The following is a 20,204-nucleotide window of genomic DNA, read 5'->3' on the forward strand; positions in this document are numbered from 1 at the left end:
CCTCCTGGGCTCCACCTCCCTGCGGTGGGCGCGGGGGAATTCTCTCTTCTCTTCTCTGGTCCTGCCAGCCGCTGGATCCCTCCTGCATCTTCCTGAGTGGCTTCTGCTTGGGGGTTGAACGTAATTCAGGTCAGCTACAATTTAATGGCTGTTTATTGACTTAAGAGCCTTTGTTTTTTTATCATATATGTGACACTTTTCGTCTAATGAATCTTCTATGCTATTTTTAATATTGATTTAAAGAATGTTTACGTATATAACGTAATTTAATCCTTTTTTCCAATTTTACTTGAACATTTATTTCTAGTTTGCCTGTTGTCCTTTAATATTATTTTCTATTTGCTTCTTCCTGGTACTTAGTAGAAACACACACACATCGCTTCTCGGCCTTTTGGCTAAGATCAAGTGTAGAAACACACACACACAATCTTTCCAGTAATCTCATTTATCAATTGTATTTGTTTTTAGTTTTTCCTGGATTATCTCTGTATATAAACCTCATCCAATATATTCACATTTTACAAGTTATAAATTGATCTTTACACCATATAATTTCTTTTTGCTGTTTTATTTCCCTTACTGCCCTTGAAGTGGAAAGCTCGAGAGAGTGCAGGAATCGTGGTCTAAGTTTACTCCCAGGGAGAAAAAGCTTCAAGGATGCTGTATTACTTGTGTTGTTGGCTGTAGGTTCATTTCGCTCTTGATTGGAGTAGCGAAGTCACTGGCTTTTTTGTTGTTCTGCAGGCAGTTTTCTTTTTTACTAGATGCTGAACTTTATTAAAGCCTTCCAACATGTAATCTAAATGACCATGTGATTTTCTTCTTGTGTTTTTTACCTACTTGGATGACTTGTCTGAGAATCTTTACCACTCTTGTGTGTTTTACTAAGTCCTGCTTGCTATTGATATATTTTTTATGTTATTTCATTTATTATATTAGTACTTTGCTGCAGATATCTGTAGCTATGTTTATGAAAGGGATGCTTTTAATAAAACTTAATGTTTATTTCAAGTCCTGGTCTGCTTGCATCATCCTCACTGCAATGCAGGTGTTCCATAAGAAACCAAGAAAAAAGCTCTACTTGCACTTTGGGTGAAATGTAGATTTGTTTTTCCTTCTCTAAAATTTTGGAGTATTCTGTAATTCTGGATCTGAAATTTTGATTCTGTGACTTTTTTCTTGATTGGTTGTTTGGAATTTTCAAAGTATGATTTAACTTACCTGATTTATATAGTTTTCCTACTTTATGTTATATTTGTTTTTTGCAAATTTGATTTTCAATATAGGGAAGATTTTGATTCCTGTAGTGAAATGTTACTTCTAAGAATTTCATACCTTTCTCCTAGCACCTTGGTCAAAATTATAACCTACAAAGGAATGATTCTGTTTTAATTCCTAAACTGGTTATTTGTGTTACTTTCCCCATTGGTTCCTTAATTGTTTTTCCTAATGGTTTATTAACTTTGTTAATATTTTTCTTAAAAAAAATCATTGTGCCCTTGTTTATTTGTGATACATTTTATAGCACTTCATAGATGTCTGCTGTTTTCTTTTTTCTTGCCTTTCTTCAATACTTTTTGATTTTTTTCTTTATAATTCTTAACAAGGAAGCTGTAATGATGATTTTGAGTGTTTTATTCTATTGTAATCATTTGACTATAAATTATCTCTGAGCACTCATTTACTGCATCCTCAGTGTCCCTTCAGGTGTTTCTAACACCTGTGTGTGCAAGCTGTGTCTGTCTCCCAGTATCCCTAATTCCATGTACCTGCAGCCATCACAGGTTACATGTGTCTCCAGGTCTGAAACCCATATGTACTGATTGGTAGATTAGTGCTTCAGTCATTAAAGGCCCATTCCTTACACTTGTGTGCCCAGTTAATCACAGCCCATCAACTACCCTTTCCAAGTCTGCAAAAGGACTATGGCCCCTTAAAATATATCACATCTTAATTTCTTTTAGAGAAGCAGATACAATTTCCCAGACAGCCCAAGTTAGAAATTTCCACAGAAACTACTGACAACATTGAAGTGTCAGCTTCGATATCAACCTTTCATATCAAATAGAACTGCTCTGATTGTCAGGTGTTTTTTCTTTACAGGGCTGCCTGTTAATTGCCAATTTGTGTCGATGCTAATGAGAGTCATATATCTTATTTTTCTATTAATTCTCATGACATTCTGGAGTGGCATGAATGGCAAAATTCTGTCCTCATTTGAAGAAGGTGGCAAAAATTATATCTTTGTGTAAAAATAGTTCAAGTTTTTGAAGTGCTCTGGATAAAAAATAAAATAATGTCCCAGTGCTTTGGCCAGAATAGTTGAAAGTCCTCAGTAATGGATAATACATGATCTTAAAACAGAATAATGGAGAGTAAATTTCAATAAGGAAGCTGGGAAAAGAAAATTTAAGCTGTAGAAGTGAACAACAAATTTAGATATTTTAATGAAGGGAAGAAAAATGCAGGTGTATAATCAAAGGATAAAGGAGGACTGAGCTGGAAGATGAAGAAAAAAATGAAACATGGTTACTGTAGTTAATAACAATGTATTGGCCGGCACCGCTGCTCAGCAGGCTAATCCTCGGCCTGCAGTGCCGGCATCCTGGGTTCTAGTCCTGGGTGGGGCACCAGTTCTGTCCCGATTGCTCCTCTTCCAGTCCAGCTCTCTGCTGTGACCCAGGAGTGCAGTGGAGGATGGCCCAAGTCCCTGGGCCCTGCACCTGCATGGGAGACCAGGAGGAAGCAAGCACCTGGCTCATGGCTTCAGAATGGTTCAGCGCCGGCTGTAGCAGCCAATTGGGGGGTGAACCAATGGAAGGAAGATGTTTCTCTCTCTCTCTCTCTCTCTCTCTCTCTCTCTCTCTCTCTCTCTCTCACTCTGCCTGTCAAAAAAAAAAAGAAGATTATTTTAGTTCAAAAACACTTGAATCCATATACAGATTTTTGTAATACACATTTCAATGAGTTTTTAAAGATCCCTTAATTACCGCACCGCGGCAGCCATTGCAGGGTGAACCAACGGCAAAGGAAGACCTTTCTCTCTGTCTCTCTCTCTCACTGTCCACTCTGCCTGTCAAAAAAAAAAATCCCTCATATTCATGAATTTCAAATTATCTTGCACCAAAATAAACTTACCTTTGAATTCCATTCACCTCAGACTTTTCAAAATATCTATTGTGAATTATAAATGGATATATAATGTATATATTTTAATTTTTATTTTAATTGAAATCTATTTTTATGTTTTCAAATAAATAAATAAGAAACATAAAATGAGACTGTTGGTGGATTTGAAGCATGGAGATCTTTTTCTGTTTGTGATGGTTTTAAGAGATCACTTATCAGCTGGCACTGCAGCTCAATAGGCTAATCCTCCACCTGCGGTGCTGGCACTCCAGGTTCTAGTCCCGGTCAGGGTGCTGGATTATGTCCCAGTTGTTCCTCTTCCAGTCCAGCTCTCTGCTGTGGCCCAGGAGTGCAGTGGAGGATGGCCCAAGTCCTTGGTCCCTGCACCCACATGGGAGACCAGGAGAAGCACCTGGCTCCTGGCTTCAGATCAGCGCAGTGCGCTGGCCACACCACGCTGGCCATAGTGGCCACTGAGGGGTGAACCAATGGAAAAAAGGAAGAAAAAGAAAAAAAAAAGAGATCACTTATCTTTTAGACACTGGACGATCCAGTTTGGAGACTAATCTCTTTGGGTGCACCAACAACGACCTATCTGTTTTTTTCTGGTGGAGATTTGAATTTTGACCTCCAACTTTTTCCTACTTATTTGTTGATTGATTGTTGCCATAAAAAACACTGGAAGGAACATCATATGAAGATGTCTGTGTCTGTTCCTGGCAGACCAACTCTTGTAGCAGTGCAATGTGTGATGCACATATTGCATATACACATTGTCTTCGAGTCAAACATGTTCAATTTGAACCCATAAAGACTTGTATTCCTGTTTCCTGTTTCAAGGATATTCAAGAAATTGACTGAAATAGTCAAAGGCAACCCAAGAGAATTCAGACAAAAAGTAGAGAATGAGGTGGGCTTTGGGAGAGCTGGCCTTTGTCTCCAACACATCATGAACTGTTAATGGGAATGAGCAAGACTAAATGACTGAAAGGTCAAAGAGAGAATCCAGTCAGTTTCCCTGCATTGTCCCCTGGATGTGTCTGACACAGGAAAAATTGAAGTAATCATTGCTTATTAAAGGGAATGTAAATGCATTGCTGAACAAAAATATTATTAAATCCGGTAACTATTGTACACATAGAATGTTGACATATTGGAAAAAGGCAATATTATATTTTCTTTTTTTAAAGATTATTTATTTGAAAGTCAAAGCAGAGAGGCAGAGGCAGAGAGAGAGAAAGAGAGGGAGAGAAATGGTGAGAGAGAGAGAGACAGAGAGACAGAGACAGATACAGAGAGACAGAAAGACAAGAGAGAGGTTTTCCATCTGCTGGTTCATTCCCCATATGTCCACAACAACCAGAGCTGGGCTGATATGAAGCCAGGAGCCAGGAGCTTCTTCTGTGTATCCTATGCAGGTGCCCCAACCCAAGGATTTGGGTAATCTCCCACTGATTTCCTAGGCCTTAGCAGAGAGCTGGATCAGAAGTAGAGTAGTCAGAACCTGAACCAGCACCCACATAGGATGCTGGCACTACAGGCAGCAACTTTACCTGCAATGCAACAGCACCAACCCTACATGATGGGATCTGGGATGATATGATAAGCCTATTAAATTTCATAGAAAATATATATTATGGAAAAGCCATGCATGGATGTAAATATATTTTGCTTCAAAATCTTATTTTTAATTGAATTCTTGCAAAAGCTTCTTGAAATGCCCTGTACATTATGCTAAGAAATATTTTTAAACCCTATGTTGTTTTTGTATGACTCCATTTTCAATGTGATACTTACTTGCCTTTTCTAAGGCTGTACATTATGACTAAGAAGAATATAAAACTTCGCATCTGCAGTTGTTAAATTTTGGACTTCAAAATCAGAAATGTCATCTATTGGAAGTTAAAGATGTTAATCCTCTAGTCTCTCCTAGATACTTTGCACTGTTTACCTATAAACTTGGGGTATTCAGTTTACTATTTGGATTACTCTGTGCTGGAGATGCATAGCTGACAGCTGGCACTTTCTTGTGAAATTTGGTTCCACTTAAAACAAAACAAAAGAAATACCAGCACTGCTCACAGGCCTGTAATTTATTGTTAAATAAATGTTGTATAAACCTTCAATAAATTTTCAAAACATTAGAAGTTAGTAAGAAGAAAGTGAAAAGCAATAAGACTCAAAGAAAATGCTTAGCAATAGTGCTAATGTCAGAGATGTTACCATTTTAGTTACATGCACTATACCAATTAAGTTATTTCAAATTCGGACATGAGCACACCATTTCCCATAACTACCTTTATATACAGTTAAAAACCTGGGATCCTATGTAGAAAAGTGCTAGTAGCTCAAGTCTCACTTGATTAGAGTCATTGGAAGTCTATAAAATGTACACTGACTTATCAGAGTAAGGGGAAAATAAAGCCAAGGAAAAATAGTCCAAAAGGAAAAATGTGCTCATTTAGATTTCAGGTAATAACCTTTATAGATGTTCTCATGGATAATCAATGCATACATAGTTATCATTCATTCGCATACATTTCATTTTTATTTTTTAAACTTTTAATAAAAATTTGTTTTTGTTTCTGGAATCACATTTTACTATACTTTGTATGTTCCCATCAGAGTAAACTTGAAGTTGCTTACGTCAAAAAGGTCCACAAGTGAAGAACTTACTCAGAAAAGAGGTTGCCAACCATGAATCACAGGAGCAGTGCTCACTGCTACCTGAATACTTCAAAGTCTGTATGAGCTGTTTCAATGGAGACAGCTGTAGTTTTACAGTAAACTTTATATTATTGAATTGCATTTTTTCATATGGACAGCTTACATCATTAGAAAACTATTTATTTTCATAATACATTATTCCCATGTGTATCTGCAAGGTGCTTACAGGCATACTACTGAATATATTAAACAATCATGACCTAGTTTCAGTGTAAGAAATTTGAATCTCTCTCATAAAGCAAGAAACATCCACAGTTGAGATTTACATAAGTAGTACCTCTTTAAATAAATAAAAAATAAAATGATATCCTGTCTATAAAGTTGTACTAGTTCATTTTACAGATTATTAAAGTGCTTAAGAATGCATTAGTTCTCAGTAAATAAACATGGTGCTACAACACATCTAAAAGGAAAAAGTCATCACACTGGCCCATAGAAGTGCCTGGGATTATTTTATATCTCTTAACATTCGAAAAATTAAATGAAATAAAGAATTAAAATTAAAAGAGAAACAAGAAATTTTACAAAATTAAAACACTATGGCCTAAAAATATACTGAAATATTCAATTCGGTAACTAAGTCATTTCTGGATTGAACACTGTATAATTAGGTTTGGAGAGTGCTTCTGTTAGCAAGGTCATAAGGTATGTGGAAATAATATAAGCATTTTATAAAGACTGACCCTGAAACAGTAATTGTTTATAAACATCACATATACCTGGTGCTGTGATATAGAAGGTTAAGCCTCCACCTCTGGTACTGACATCCCATTTGTTCCTTAGTTCAAGTCCTGGCTTCCCCACTTACAATCTAGCCTCCTGCTAATCTGCCTGGGAAGGTAGCAGAGGATGGCTGATGTACTTGTGCCTCTGCACCCACACAGGAGACATGGAAAGGTTTCCTAGCTTCTGACTTCAGCCTGGCACAGCCCCAGTCACTGTGGCCATTTGGGGAGTGAACCAGTTGATGTAAAATTCTCCCTCTCTCTCTCTCTCAAGTAAATAAATAAATCTTTCAGAAATAAATAAAAATCACATGCTAAGATACAACCAGCATACTCAAGGCTTTTGATTTTGATGGAATGAAATCTTAGAGTGGGAATACAAATGAAACCAATAATCATGGAGATGCCACTTGTTTTCACCAAAGTAAACAATAGGAACATCATTTCAAGGAATAGTACATTGACAGACTAAAATGAGAAACTGTGAACAATGTTAGTTAGTACCAAAATATTCCCTAAGTTTGGAAGTAGTTCTAGTTCTGTTGCCTGTACAATTGCTCTTCAAAACATGTGTTCTCCTTAGAAAATATGTCTTCTGAATGGCTTTGTAGTCAGTGTGGAAAAGTAGGAAATGAGGTTCACAGTGAAGCTGAGTAAAATGCTTCCAAGATGATTCATTGTATCAGTTAGTAATCTCACCATACCTACATGTTGAATTTCAGGATTTTGTTTTTTAACTCCTTCTCAAGTCTGTGGGCTTCAGCTCCTCAGGCAGTAATAATATTTTTCATGTTTAAGTATACAGGTCCCTGCTGTATATTATTCTATAGAGTACCTGTCCCATAATTTCTTTATCCAGTCTACTGTTGATGGGCATTTGGGTTGGTTCCAGGTCTTAGCTATTGTGAATTGAGCTGCAATAAACATTAATGTGCAGACAGCTTGTTTGTTTGCCAATTTAATTTCCTTTGGGAAATTCCAAGGAGTGGTATGGCTGGGTTGAATGGTAGGGTTATATTCAGGTTTCTGAGGAATCTCCAGACTGATTTCCATAGTGGCTTAACAAGTTTGCATTCCCACCAACAGTGGGTTAGTGTCCCTTTTCCCCCACATCCTCTCCAGCATCTATTGTTGGCAGATTTCTGAATGTGAGCCATTCTAACTGGAGTGAGGTGAAACCTCATTGTGGTTTTGATTTTCATTTCCCTGATTGCTAGTGATCTTGAACATTTTTTCATGTGTCTATTGGCCATTTGGATTTCCTCTTTTGAAAAATGTCTATTGAGGTCCTTGGCCCATCTCTTACGTGGGTTGTTTGTTTTGATGTTGTGGAGTTTCTTGATTTCTTTGTAGATTCTGGTTATCAACCATTTATCTGTTGCATAGTTTGCGAATATTTTTCCCATTCTGTCGGTTGCCTCTTCACTTTCCTGACTGTTTCTTTTGAAGTACAGAAACTTCTCAATTTGATGCAATCCCAAATGTTAATTTTGGCTTTGACTGTCTGTGCTTCTGGGGTATTTTCCAAGAAGTCTTTGCCAGTACCTATATCTTGCAGAGTTTCTCCAATGCTCTCTAATAATTTGATGGTGTCGGGTTGTAGATTTAAGCCTGTAATCCATGTTGAGTGATTTTTTGTGTAAGGTGAAAGGTAGGGGTTTTGCTTCATGATTCTGCACATGGAAATCCAATTTTCTTAGGGGATGATTTTATGGTTATTGGTGATTGCTTTGCCTCAGGATTTTGGTTTTAAGATCTGGCATGCTATCGTGACTCTCCTATGGCTGCTTTTGTGTGGCACAAACTGGAAAGGACAGATTCTGTTGCCTAGTAACCACAATAGTCTCAGGAAATGTATTGAATCTTTAATTTGCTTTCAGAAGTATGAACATTTGATGATGTTGCTTCTCCCAAGTCATGAACATGGAAGTTTTTTTTTTTTTTTCATTTTTAAATGTTGTTTTTTTTTATTTCTTTCTTTAGTGCTTTTGTAATTTTCATCAAAGAGAACTTGGTTGGACTTCTTTCTTAAATTTATCCCAAGATATTTAATTATTTTTGGAGCTAATGTTAATGGGACTTATCTTGAAAGATCTTTCTCAGCTGTGGCATTGTCTGTGTATACAAAGGCTATTGATTTTTCTGTGCTCATTTTATATTCTGACACTTTACCAAACTCTTTTATGAGTTCAAACAGTCTCTTAGTAGAGTCTTTCAGATTCCCTATATATAGGATTATGTCATCTGCAAATAGGGATAGTTTGATTCCTTCTTTTCCAATTTATATCCTTTTGATTGCTTTTTCTTGCCTAATGGCTCTGGCTAAACCTTTCAGGACTATATTAATTAGCAATGATGAGAGTAGGCGTCCTTGTCTGGATCTGAATCTTAGAGGGAATGCATTCAGCTTTTTACCATTCAGTAGGATGCTGACCATTGGTTTGTCATAAATTGCCTTGATAATGTTGAGGAACATTCCTCCTATACCCAATTTGTTTAAGGTTTTCCTCAGGAAAGGATGTTGTATTTTATTAAATGCTTTTCTGCATCTATTGAGATAATCATATTGGTTTTGTTCTTAAGTTCGTTCATGTAATGTATCACAATTATTGATTTGTGAATGTTGAACCATTCCTAAGTACTAAAAATAAATCCCACTTGATCCAGGTGAATTATATGCCTGATGTTTTGCTGGATTCGAGTAGCTAATATTTTGTTGAGGAGTTTTACACCTATGTTCATCAGGGATATTTGTTTATAGTTCTCTTTATTGTATCATTTTTCTGACTTAGAAAGTAAATGATTAACATTTCATTTAAGGAGTTTGGGAGGATTTCCTCACTTTCAATTTTTCTGAGTAGCTTGAGAATAATACTGTTAGTTCTTTAAATGTCTGGTAGAATTCAGAAGTGATGCCATTAGGTCCTGGGCTTTTCTTTGTTGGAAAGGTCTTACTGATTCATTCTCTGTTGGTTATCAATCTGTTTAGATATTCTATGCCTTCATGACTAAATTTTGGTAGATTATATGTGTCTAGGAATCTCTCCATTTTTTCTAGTTTTCCAATTTTTTGGCTCACAGCTTGTTCTAGTAATTCCTCATGATTCTTTTTATTTCTGTGGTGTCTGTTATATTTCTATTTTCATCTCTAAATTTATTGAATTGTGTCTTCTTCCCCCTTTTTTGGTTAGTTGGCCCAATGATGTATCAATTTGCTTATTTGCAAAAAATAAGCTCTTCATTTCACTGATCTTTTGTGTTGGTTTTTGCTTTGAGTTTTATTTCTTCTCTAATTTTAATTATGCATTTCTTCCTACTAATTTGAGGTTTGGTTTGTTATTTTTTTTAGGTCCTTGATATACATTAATAGCTCATGTATTTGGTTCCTTTCCAATTTATTCATGTAGGCAACAATTGCTATACTTTGCTCTTAACACTGCTTTTACTGAATCCCATAAATGTTGATATGATGTATTGTCACCTAATCCCATAAATGTTGATATGATGTATTGTCACCTTCATTTGTTCCCAGAAAATTTTTGATTTCACTTTTGATTTAGTCTATGAACCACTGTTCTTTCAGGAACATGTTTTCAGTCCCATGTGTTTGCATATGATCTAGAGAATCCCGAGTTGTTGATTTCCAGCTTCATTGCATTGTGGCTAGAGAAGATGTATGTTGTGTTTCAACATTTTTTTAATTTGTTGAGACTTACTTTATGGACTTAGTATATGGTCTAGCCTAGAGAAAGTTCCATGCACTGATGAGAAAGATGTGCATTCTTCAACTGTAGGGTGAAATGTTCTGTACATATCTGTTAGGTCCTTTTGGTCCATAGACGCTATTACCTATGTTTCTGTACTGATTTTTTTGTCTATTTGATCTATTGATAAATGTTGGATACTGATATCCCCCCTTACTATTGTATTGTAGTCTATATATCCTTTTATATCTATTAACATTTCTTTTGAATAGCTAAGCACCTTATGATTAGCTGTGTATACATTTATTTTAGTCACATCTTCCTGTTGAATTGATTCCTTAATCATTATATAAAGCCCTTCTTCATCTGTTACAATTTTTTGTGTTAAAATCTATTTTGTCTGATATTAGGATGAAAACACCTGACTTTTTTTACTTTCCATTGGCATGGAAAATTTTTTCCAGTATTTTACTTTCAGTTGGTATGTATCTTTGGTAGTGAGATGTTTTTCTTATAGGTAGCAAATAGATGGTCATATGTTTTAATCCATTCAGCCAGCCTGTATTTTTTAACTGGATAGTTGAGGCCATTCGCATTCAGTGTGACTATTGATATTTAACAACTTGGCTCTGCCATTTTCCAGTAAATATTCCTAGTGCTTACTTTGGATTTCTTTTGTATGTTTACTGGAGGATTATCAAACTTTACATTCTTTCATATTGATGGCTATCTTTCTGTGTTTCTGTGCATAACACATCCCTAAGCAGCTTATGTAAAGCTGGATGAGAAGTGACAAATTCTTTCAATTTATGTTTGTTATGAAAGGTGTTTCTTTCACCTTCACTCATAAATGACTACATAGCAGGCTACAGGATTCTGGGTTGACAGTTTTTTTTTTTTTTCTCTTAAGATTTGGGATATATGCTGCCATTCTCTCCTAGCTTGTGTTTCTGATGAGAAGTCAGCTGTGAGTCTAACTGGATCCTCTGAAAGTAATCTGGATTTCTCTCATGCACATTTTATGGTCTTTATGGTGAATATCTTTTCTGGTAATATCTGTTAGGAGATCTATATACTTCCTCTACATGAGTGTTCCTTTCTTTCTCCAAATTAGTGAAGTATTTCTCTAATTATTTTACTAAATGGGGCTTCTAATCCATTCTCTCTTTCTACACCTTCAAGAACTCTAATACCTGTATGTTGTGTTATTTGATAGTATCCCATAAATCTCCAACACTGTTTTTAAGTTTTCTAATTTCTTCTTTTTCTTCTTCTTTGATCTAATTGAATGATTTCCAAAGTTTTGTTTTCTAGGACAATATTCCTTCTTCTTCCATGCCAAGTCTGCTGTTATGGCTTTCCACCACATATTTTATTTGGTCTATTGAATTTTTCATTTCTAATATTTCATTGTGATTTCTCTTTAACATATCAGTTTCATAGGAAAATTTTCATTCATACCATGTATGGTTTTCTTAAGTTTGTGGATTTGCTTCTGGTTGCTTAAGAATAACCTATGTTTACTTTTTAATTCTATTTCCAGAATTTCCTCAATCTCTTCATCCAAACATTTAAATATTGAAACATAGTTGTATTCCTTTAGGGGAGGGTAACAGGGTCTTCTTTATTATTGTTTCTTGAATTTCTTCATTTGTATTTAGTTAAATACAATGAATAAATTTGTGGAGTTTTTTTCTTTTCATGGTAGAGTTTTTTTTTTCTTTGAGCTATGAATCTATGACTTAATGTAATGCCTGCACTTTTATTAAATACCCAGAGGTATATGGTTGGTATGGCCACGGAGCTCTGGTCAGCGCTTAGGTGTGGGGTAATTTCCAGAGTAGCACACAGGTGGTTATAGTAGATCTCAATGCCTGGGTGTGTTCTGAACCATTATAAACCCCACAAGTGTTCTGCACAGTCTTCACTGTGAGCACATTTTCTGCTGCAAAGACCTGTTATTAGTAACCAAGGAAATCCAAGCATGTGGAGCTGCAACCAGTGATTGCCCACAGGCCCCACTATACCCTGTACCTTTTCATGTATCCACCAAGTCTCTACAGTCTCAGTACAAAAGGCCCCAACAGACTCCGAGTGCACAGGTTTCTCTGCCCTACCAGGCTGTCCAGTCAATAGAGTGGCAAATGTTCCCTGAGACAGTTCTGCCTAGGTGTCTTGCTCCTGGCAGTCTGTGGGTGCTTTATTGTCCTCTGAGGTTGACCGCCTACCTCCCTGTCAGGCTCAAAGTCAGTGGGGACTGCCTAGTATTCTCTTTGCTAGAGTCACTGGATCACATGCATACATAAAATCACTGGCCAAATGTTGCTATCTCCTTACCATTACTGCCAGTACTGCAAAAAACAGGGAGTCCTGCTCAGCCAGTTGCTGTTCATGTGCACAAATTCTTCTGCAGCTCCTGTTCTAATCCAAAATGATGCTCACTCCTTCTCATCCAAGCAGCAGGAGCTTTCATGGGGAAGTTGAGGTGAATTAAATATGCCCCTTGTCCTTCCACTGGGTCCGTGGACAACCTGTAGCAACTGCTGGCCTCCAGAGCTCCAGTCCAGACTCACACTGTGACTCCCTCTGGCTATATCACCATGGGTTGCTTCAGCCCAGCCTCACCTCTGTCTCCAAGCTGCCTCCTGCTCCAGCTCTTGGCTGCTTCAGTTGTGCTTGTGCTGGTGTTCTTACTGCATGTCTGCACCTTCCACACAGGTCCATGACATTCCTTTTCCTGTTGTAGGATTTCCAGTGCAGTTTTCTCTCCTATTCTATCCTGAGAGTGTATTCCCTATCCTTTTTCTTCCTGCTCATCTGTAGCCTATCACAGTGTGTTGGTCCCAAATTCACCATCTTGGAATCTCACTATAGTTATTCTTATCACAGAAGAGTGAGTGAGTTGTAAGAAGAGTCGATTCTGTAATATCACCCACAAACCTCACTCAATTTGGAATTTGGCTTAGAGACTACTAGAATGAAGCCAGTGGGGATTCATAGCAGAGACAATGCTCCACAGAGAAGCAGATTAAGTCAGAGTTGTGAAGTTGGAGGGTATTTGAAATCTTCAGAATTATTTTGATCAATGTGAAACCTAAAGCAACTTTCATTCCTGGGAGATTGAAATGCTAAGACAAAAGGGTAAGTCATAGTGTGAGTACTTTTGTGTTCTATAACACCTATGGAGTTTCTGGCTAAAAATGAACAAGTATTTCTGATATGAATTTGAGCCAATAAAATGATATATTTAAAACACAGTTTGGAAAAATTTGATAAATAAATTATTCATGAAAATATGCATGGCTACTTTTTTTAATCTCTCAAAAGTGTTCCATCCTCCCCATGCCAACCCACAGGCATGTGAAATTTCCTTTAACATTTCCATGTTTTTTCTTAAGTATGGAAATCAATGTCAAAACCAAAACTGTCTGTATGACTTCTTCCTCAGCATTTTCAGTTGATTATTCATTGAGTGCTGAGGAGGAATGTGAAATCAATAAGACCAAATAGCAGTGCTTATTTCCAGATGACTTTCCATTATATAGTCAGTCATGTTCTTACAATTATTTTGGTTGTTTATCTTGCATGTTCATAAATCTTGTATGTTCATAAATTGTAATTTTAAATATAATTAGAAATCAGTGACATAACTCAAAGAATGATTTATTACACTCAGGAAGTACTGAGGGCAAGCAGTCTTAAAGTAAAGCACCATATTTTTATAGGTTTGAATTAAAAGCTCTTAATTTTGTAAAACACATCTAGACTATAAGATTAGAGATCAGATTATCCATTATTATTTACAGCCAGTTGGATCTGTAAAAGAAAGAAATTACAAAATAAGTCTGACATGATACAAAGCAATTTCACACCAGATGTTTATCTAGATTTTAAAATTAACTTAACCCCATTTTTTTTTAGTCAACAAGTATCCTAGGCCAACAGTACCTGTTCAACAGTCTAATACTTGAGGTTGTCTCTAAGACAAAGAAGTGTGTTCAGGCCACTGTCAGACATCTTCCAACTTCATCCTGAGAGTAGATAGCTGAGGTGGTCTACTATTGAGTATATACAGTATTATAGTCTATAGATTATACACCACAATGGAGACAGAAGAAATCCTGTCACTGTTGATGATTTAATCCATGGAGAACCTACAAAGAGAAGAAAGGAAACAAAGTACAAATCCATTCTCTAAGTACTTCAGATGAAGGAAGCTGACTAAGATAGACTCAGGGGCATCTTCCTGTGTTCTACATATTAAACTAGTCACTTATCTCTGATTAACAGCAAGCATTGATGTTGACTTTTCTTTAGACCTAATTTTTTCCTGGGATATATTTTTTACCATCTACCTTTGGGTTAACACAGAAGTTTGTAAGTTTGAAGCTTGTAAAAGATGACCTATTTTATCTATGAGCACAGCAAAATATTTACCATCAAACTACAGTACAAGATAGTTTTTGAACACCCATGGTTGTTTTTAACAAGAAAATTAACAGGAAACAGAGGGAAATAGCTCAAACTTTGTGGCAAACAAAGGGAGATCAAGGATCAAAGGAGAGAGAAATACATAGGAAAGTAGGGCCCTCATTCATAAGGGTGATAGGTGCTGAGTGTCTTAGTGCAAGAACATTTCAGCTCTCTTATAGAGTTGTGAAAAAGTGAAGAGACCAAAGGGGAACTGATGCCATCCATCATCCTTTTACATTAAATAGGACTCCCACACTAATTCACAACCTTGAAAGTGCAAATGATATAATACTGGCAGCCAATGTGAATGTAGGCAGGTGTATCATAATTCCAATGACTTTAGAAAGAATTCACTCAATGTCATAAGTTATAAGAAAAAACAAACAATGCCTACTAATCAGCACCATAACTCTTCACTACTGGAAAGAATGCCCACCCCTATGTGCACTAACAAGATGTAGAAACATGATTCTCAGCTGGGTAAGTTTGACTTCCCAGAATTCTGAAAACTGTCCAGAGACATTTCCAGCTGTCACATAAGGGGCTTCACTGCCTTCCAGTGGATAGCTGTCATCCTCCTAAAAACAGCACTGGCCTGTGCCCCAACTATTATCCAGCTCAAAATGAGTATGGTGCCCAAGTAGAGCATTTTGGCATAGGAAAAGGGTCTATATTCCCCCCTCTTTCAAACTCTTCACCTTTTAAACCACTTTTCCAATAGTTTGAGATATTGGGATATTTTTGCATCATGAGCAAAGTTTTTCATAGAAGAGTGGGCACAGTAGGCAGAATTTTAAGGTGGCCTCTGACTTATGCACACTGTGTTATGCCCTGCATTTCCCTCACCCTTAGATTAGCGCTGAGTCTAGATGATTAAAGATGGCAAAGCTGATATATAGACACTCCTATTGTTATGGCCTTTGACATGAGGAACCACTTGAAAGACTTGAGGGAAATTCCCTTGCTGGACTGTGTACTGTGGTATGAGTGGGAAGTACAAATATACCCTAGGAACTGAGGTTAGATGACAAGTAACACAGAGAAGCTGGATCTCTCAGTCATGTGCCATAAGGAAATAAATAATGCTGATGATAAATATGTATTCATGAGCAGATAAATCTGATCCTGCAGATGACAGCCAATGCATGTAGAAATTTGATGGTGTCTTCAATTATGACTGTAGCCCTTTCTTGGCAAGGGGGTCTTTCCTGGTCTCCTGGGCTTCCTACTCTACCATGACTGTTACTGCCTGCTTTTCTAGATGATTCATTCCACAGTCCTTCTCTCTCAGATCCTCCATGTCCCTGGATATTTCCTGTAAGCATGATCAGTCCCTAAGTTAAACTAATAAAACTAAGAATCCTGTCACAGTGACTTCAGCAAGGTGTTTCAATACTAACATATCTAACATGTTGAACCTGCCTAACTTCTTAAAATAAAGCTTTCCAAAATTATATGGTCAGAATCTTATATTTTCCTGTATATCTTATTTCACTTATACCAAGTGTTTCTTTAAGTATTTTTGCGTCTTACTCATTAATGTGATTCAGATTAGAAATATATTTTTATTCATGTGCATGATTTTTACATTCTGTGTCTCAGCAGTGTGAGAAGAGGAAGACAACTTTACACAAGAGAAGGAAATGAAGAACTGTGATTTTTATGCTGTTCAGTCTGATCATAGTGACTTCAGTCCACCAGATTGAAACCTTAAGTACTCAGTGAGACACACTTAACCAACATCCTCTGCCATAAAAATCTTAGAAGCAAACTCATAAAAGCTTACTTCAAAGAGAGGTTGTGAGGAAGAAATGCTAAATTAGGAACTTGCCTTATACATGGTGCTCCTAATTCATTTATTCAAGCCTATTCAGTCACTGCAAGAATAAAAAAGGCACTGAGTGCTAATACTCCTGTGAGCTGTGTGAAGTGTATATTTTATTGGAGTAGCAACAGAACAACAGAACAGTAGGCTCCAAATAATCATTGATAGACAAAATTGGGACAGGAGGGCATGGTGGTCACACTAACTACGATGTCATCAGTGTGACAGACTGGTAAGGGTCTTAGAAGTTGAGGGGATGGGAGAGAAGAAATGCAATAAGAAACACAATGGTAAGCCACATTCGGAGCAGAGACAGGTGTGATGACTCTTTAGTGGCCCTTCTCAAGACTCTGAAGTTCAAGTGGTAAGTAACAATTTATTCCAGAGCTAGAAAGGAAGTCTTGGGTAAGATTCTCTCTATTATTGATTCTGGAGGACCCTGTAGTAATTCTGGCTATGTAGTCACCATTCTAGCAGACAATAGAAAGCCCCTGCCTCAACTGTCACCACATGATATTTCTCATCACCAAGAAAGACTTGAAACCTGAGGATGTAAGGAAACATCCACCCTCATGAGCATTCATCCTGCAGTGTTTGGCACTCACACAGTACCTGTGCCAGTCCTCACACAGGAGCAGTGATGGGGGTGGATGGCTAATGATCACATCACCAAGTCACAGGGTTAGGGGAAGAGGAGTTACAGGATTTGATCTGTGTCTGAGGTATCCCAGTACCCATCTGCCCAGACTCTGTATCTTTATGAACGGTGCTGCCTTCTGTGGACATCTGTCTCCTTGGGATCTTTCCACAATTTCATCACTTTCTATTTTCTAAAATGTGCATCTGACTGGGCTCCTGTGTCTACAGTATGCTTTCTCATCACTTTCTGGACCAGTCTCCTAGTGGAGGGAGCACATGGAGACAACTCAATTACGGCCATGAAAAGTTGAGTGCAATTGCCAGGCTGTATTTTGAATACTTTCCTGAACCTTAAGGAAGAGACTTCAATCAAGTTTTTCACATTCATGCAGGAAGCCTCTAGGGGTAAATGTCAATCAATAACCATGGGCAAGTGCTAGGAGCAGAAATAATATTTTCCTATTCCTGAGTCCCAAAACCATTAAGATTCAACAATTATGATTAAGTCCTGACAGTGAACCTGGTCCTATTTCCAAAATTTCACAAGTGAGATTTGATGTTCTGATTATAGAAATAGACTAAACTATGATCAGAGTGTTGGTAAGTGACTGCTCACCTGCCACGTAGTATCAGCCAAGTGACTTGATCTTTCTATGCCTTGCATTCTCTATAAAAAAAGGGCAATGATTCCTGATGCCCAAAACTGTTTTTGAGTATAAAGAGTTCCAGATACAGACACTCCTCAGCTAGTGTCTGACAAACCCTAAACCCTCAATAATTCTTAGATATCAGGATTTGGAATGTTACACCTTGTGATAATTTAATTGATGTTTTCTCATTCCCTGTTCACCTCTAGTATCCACAAAGTAATGGGTCTTTTCAGATTACTTCTCATTCTCAAGACAGAGACTGAAATGTAGAAGACCTCCAGACTGAAGAAAGGAATGATCAACCAAGAACACAGTTTTTTTTTACTCAATTCTGTCATCTTATCATGTGGATACTAGTCAGGCAGTAAAAAGCACTGAGTTCTGGCCTCACTTCTACCACAAAGGTAAGTCATTGTCTCCAGATGAGTGTTACTGTGGCTATGACAGCCTGTGAAACTTACATACACAGAGGCCTTATCTCCTAAACACAGGCCTTGTACACAGGCCTCTCACAAACACAGGATAGCACATCACACAGGCCTCTCTCTCTCTCTCTCTCTCTCTCTCAGAAAAAATATCTGGCAATCTGTCTCAAGGGTGTCCTACATGCATAAGTGTAAGGAATAGATCTCGCTCCTCCCTTACGTGAGTACCAAGAACACACCAGAAATCATTGAGTGAGTATTAAGAATTGGACATGAAAAGTTCATAGTGATGTGGGAGAAGATGTTATGGAAATAACCTCTGTGATCCATCCAAAACAATGAATGCAGTGATATGCTCTTATGAGGTTCTATATGGATTTATAGAAACAACTATCAATCCCACCTGTACATGCTCAGGGAAGACTTATCCTAAGAGGTGAAATCATATTGAAATATTCTAAAGCATTACTTTTTCCAAATCTTACACTGTCTAAGGAAAGAGCAAGGTCAGCTTTGCAGATCTGAAGTCTTGTGATGCTGAGAGTTTGGAAATCATGTAAAATAGACAATCAGAAAGAATCTAGTCTCAGAACAACCAGGACACACTGCATCCCAAGGACCCAGAGGAGATAGACATAAATATATTAAGACATGCAGTATTTCAAATAATCCACTGAAAATCATAAGTCGTATAGATGCAGGAGTGCCTGCTATTCTGTATCTCCCTCCCATACCACTTCAGTCAGACTCTGGAAAGATGATGCTGGGATCTGCGGGACCTTGGGAACCCTAGGTCATAGAGGTCACTCAATAGCTCTTCAACATTAGAGGTCCCCAGACCTAACTGTCAGCAGTGGCTTTTGAACATAAATCATTGAGGTTCCACAGACATAGCAAGATGGCTCAAGTGCATTACCTTTTGCATGAGTTCAAACAGATCCTGGGCACCTGCTGCTTCTCAATTTCTGTTTGAGGAGATCATGTTGCAGAGTGTGAGAATCACTTAGATTAGACATAGCAGCCCTTGGGTTATGGTGAAACATTCACCAGTAAAAATGAGGAGACTAACACTTTGCCACACTTGCTTTCTCTCAAGAAAAAGAGATCTCCCCTTTATGCTTCTCCTCCTGTCCCCATTCTCAGCATCTTTTCTCTGTGTCTCAGTGCTCTGACACTCTCCATATTAATTGTTTCTCTCTTTTAACTCATAGCAGCTTCTACCTCCAAATTACAACTTGGCATGATCTTTCCACACTACCCACTGCCAGTCCCCACATCCATTTATAACATCTCTCATTTGCATAATTTAATTTCTTTCCTGGACAGCTACTAAATTACTAAGTTTCCAAATTCCATGAGGTAAATCAATTATTGGATGGTCTTGGGTCAAGGGTCCAGAGCCTATTAGTTGGTTTATTTTATTTATTTGTTCTGCTTTACTTCATTATTTACCATGTTGTATGCACTACACTTTACTTCTTGCCCCTTCCTAATTATTTTTCTTGCAGCAGTTGTTCTCAGGGAATCTCATTCAGTCTAACATCTTTAAAGGACATTTGAAAGCTCATGACATCTTAATGTCTACCTACAGCCCAAACACCATCTTCAGCTTCTCTTATATTTAGTATACTGCCTTATAATAATAACTTATTTACATGACTTACTAATCATGATGTCTAATTGCCAGCTCCAAACTAACCTGCCCTGACCATATTTATCTATCTATTTCTTTCTTTCTTTCTTTCTTTCTTTCTTTCTTTCTTTCTTTCTTGCTTTCTTTCTTTCTTTCTTTCTCTCCCTCCCTCTCTCTCTCTCTCTCTCTCACACACACATACACACACATACACATGTATATACACACACACACAGAAGTCTGCCTTCATTACACATTTGAGTAATCCTAAACT

General features: G+C 37.4%; 1 pseudogene; it reads left to right on the forward strand.

Moving 5' to 3' along the window:
• Positions 1-375: 375 nt before the first annotated feature.
• LOC149119493 (U2 spliceosomal RNA) lies at positions 376-502 on the forward strand (annotated as a pseudogene).
• The last annotated feature ends 19,702 nt before the right edge of the window (positions 503-20,204 follow it).

This window comes from Oryctolagus cuniculus, chromosome Y (genome assembly GCF_051225735.1).
Source record: "Oryctolagus cuniculus isolate XC-2025 breed Fujian yellow rabbit chromosome Y, ASM5122573v1, whole genome shotgun sequence".
NCBI classification, from domain to species: Eukaryota; Metazoa; Chordata; class Mammalia; order Lagomorpha; family Leporidae; genus Oryctolagus; species Oryctolagus cuniculus.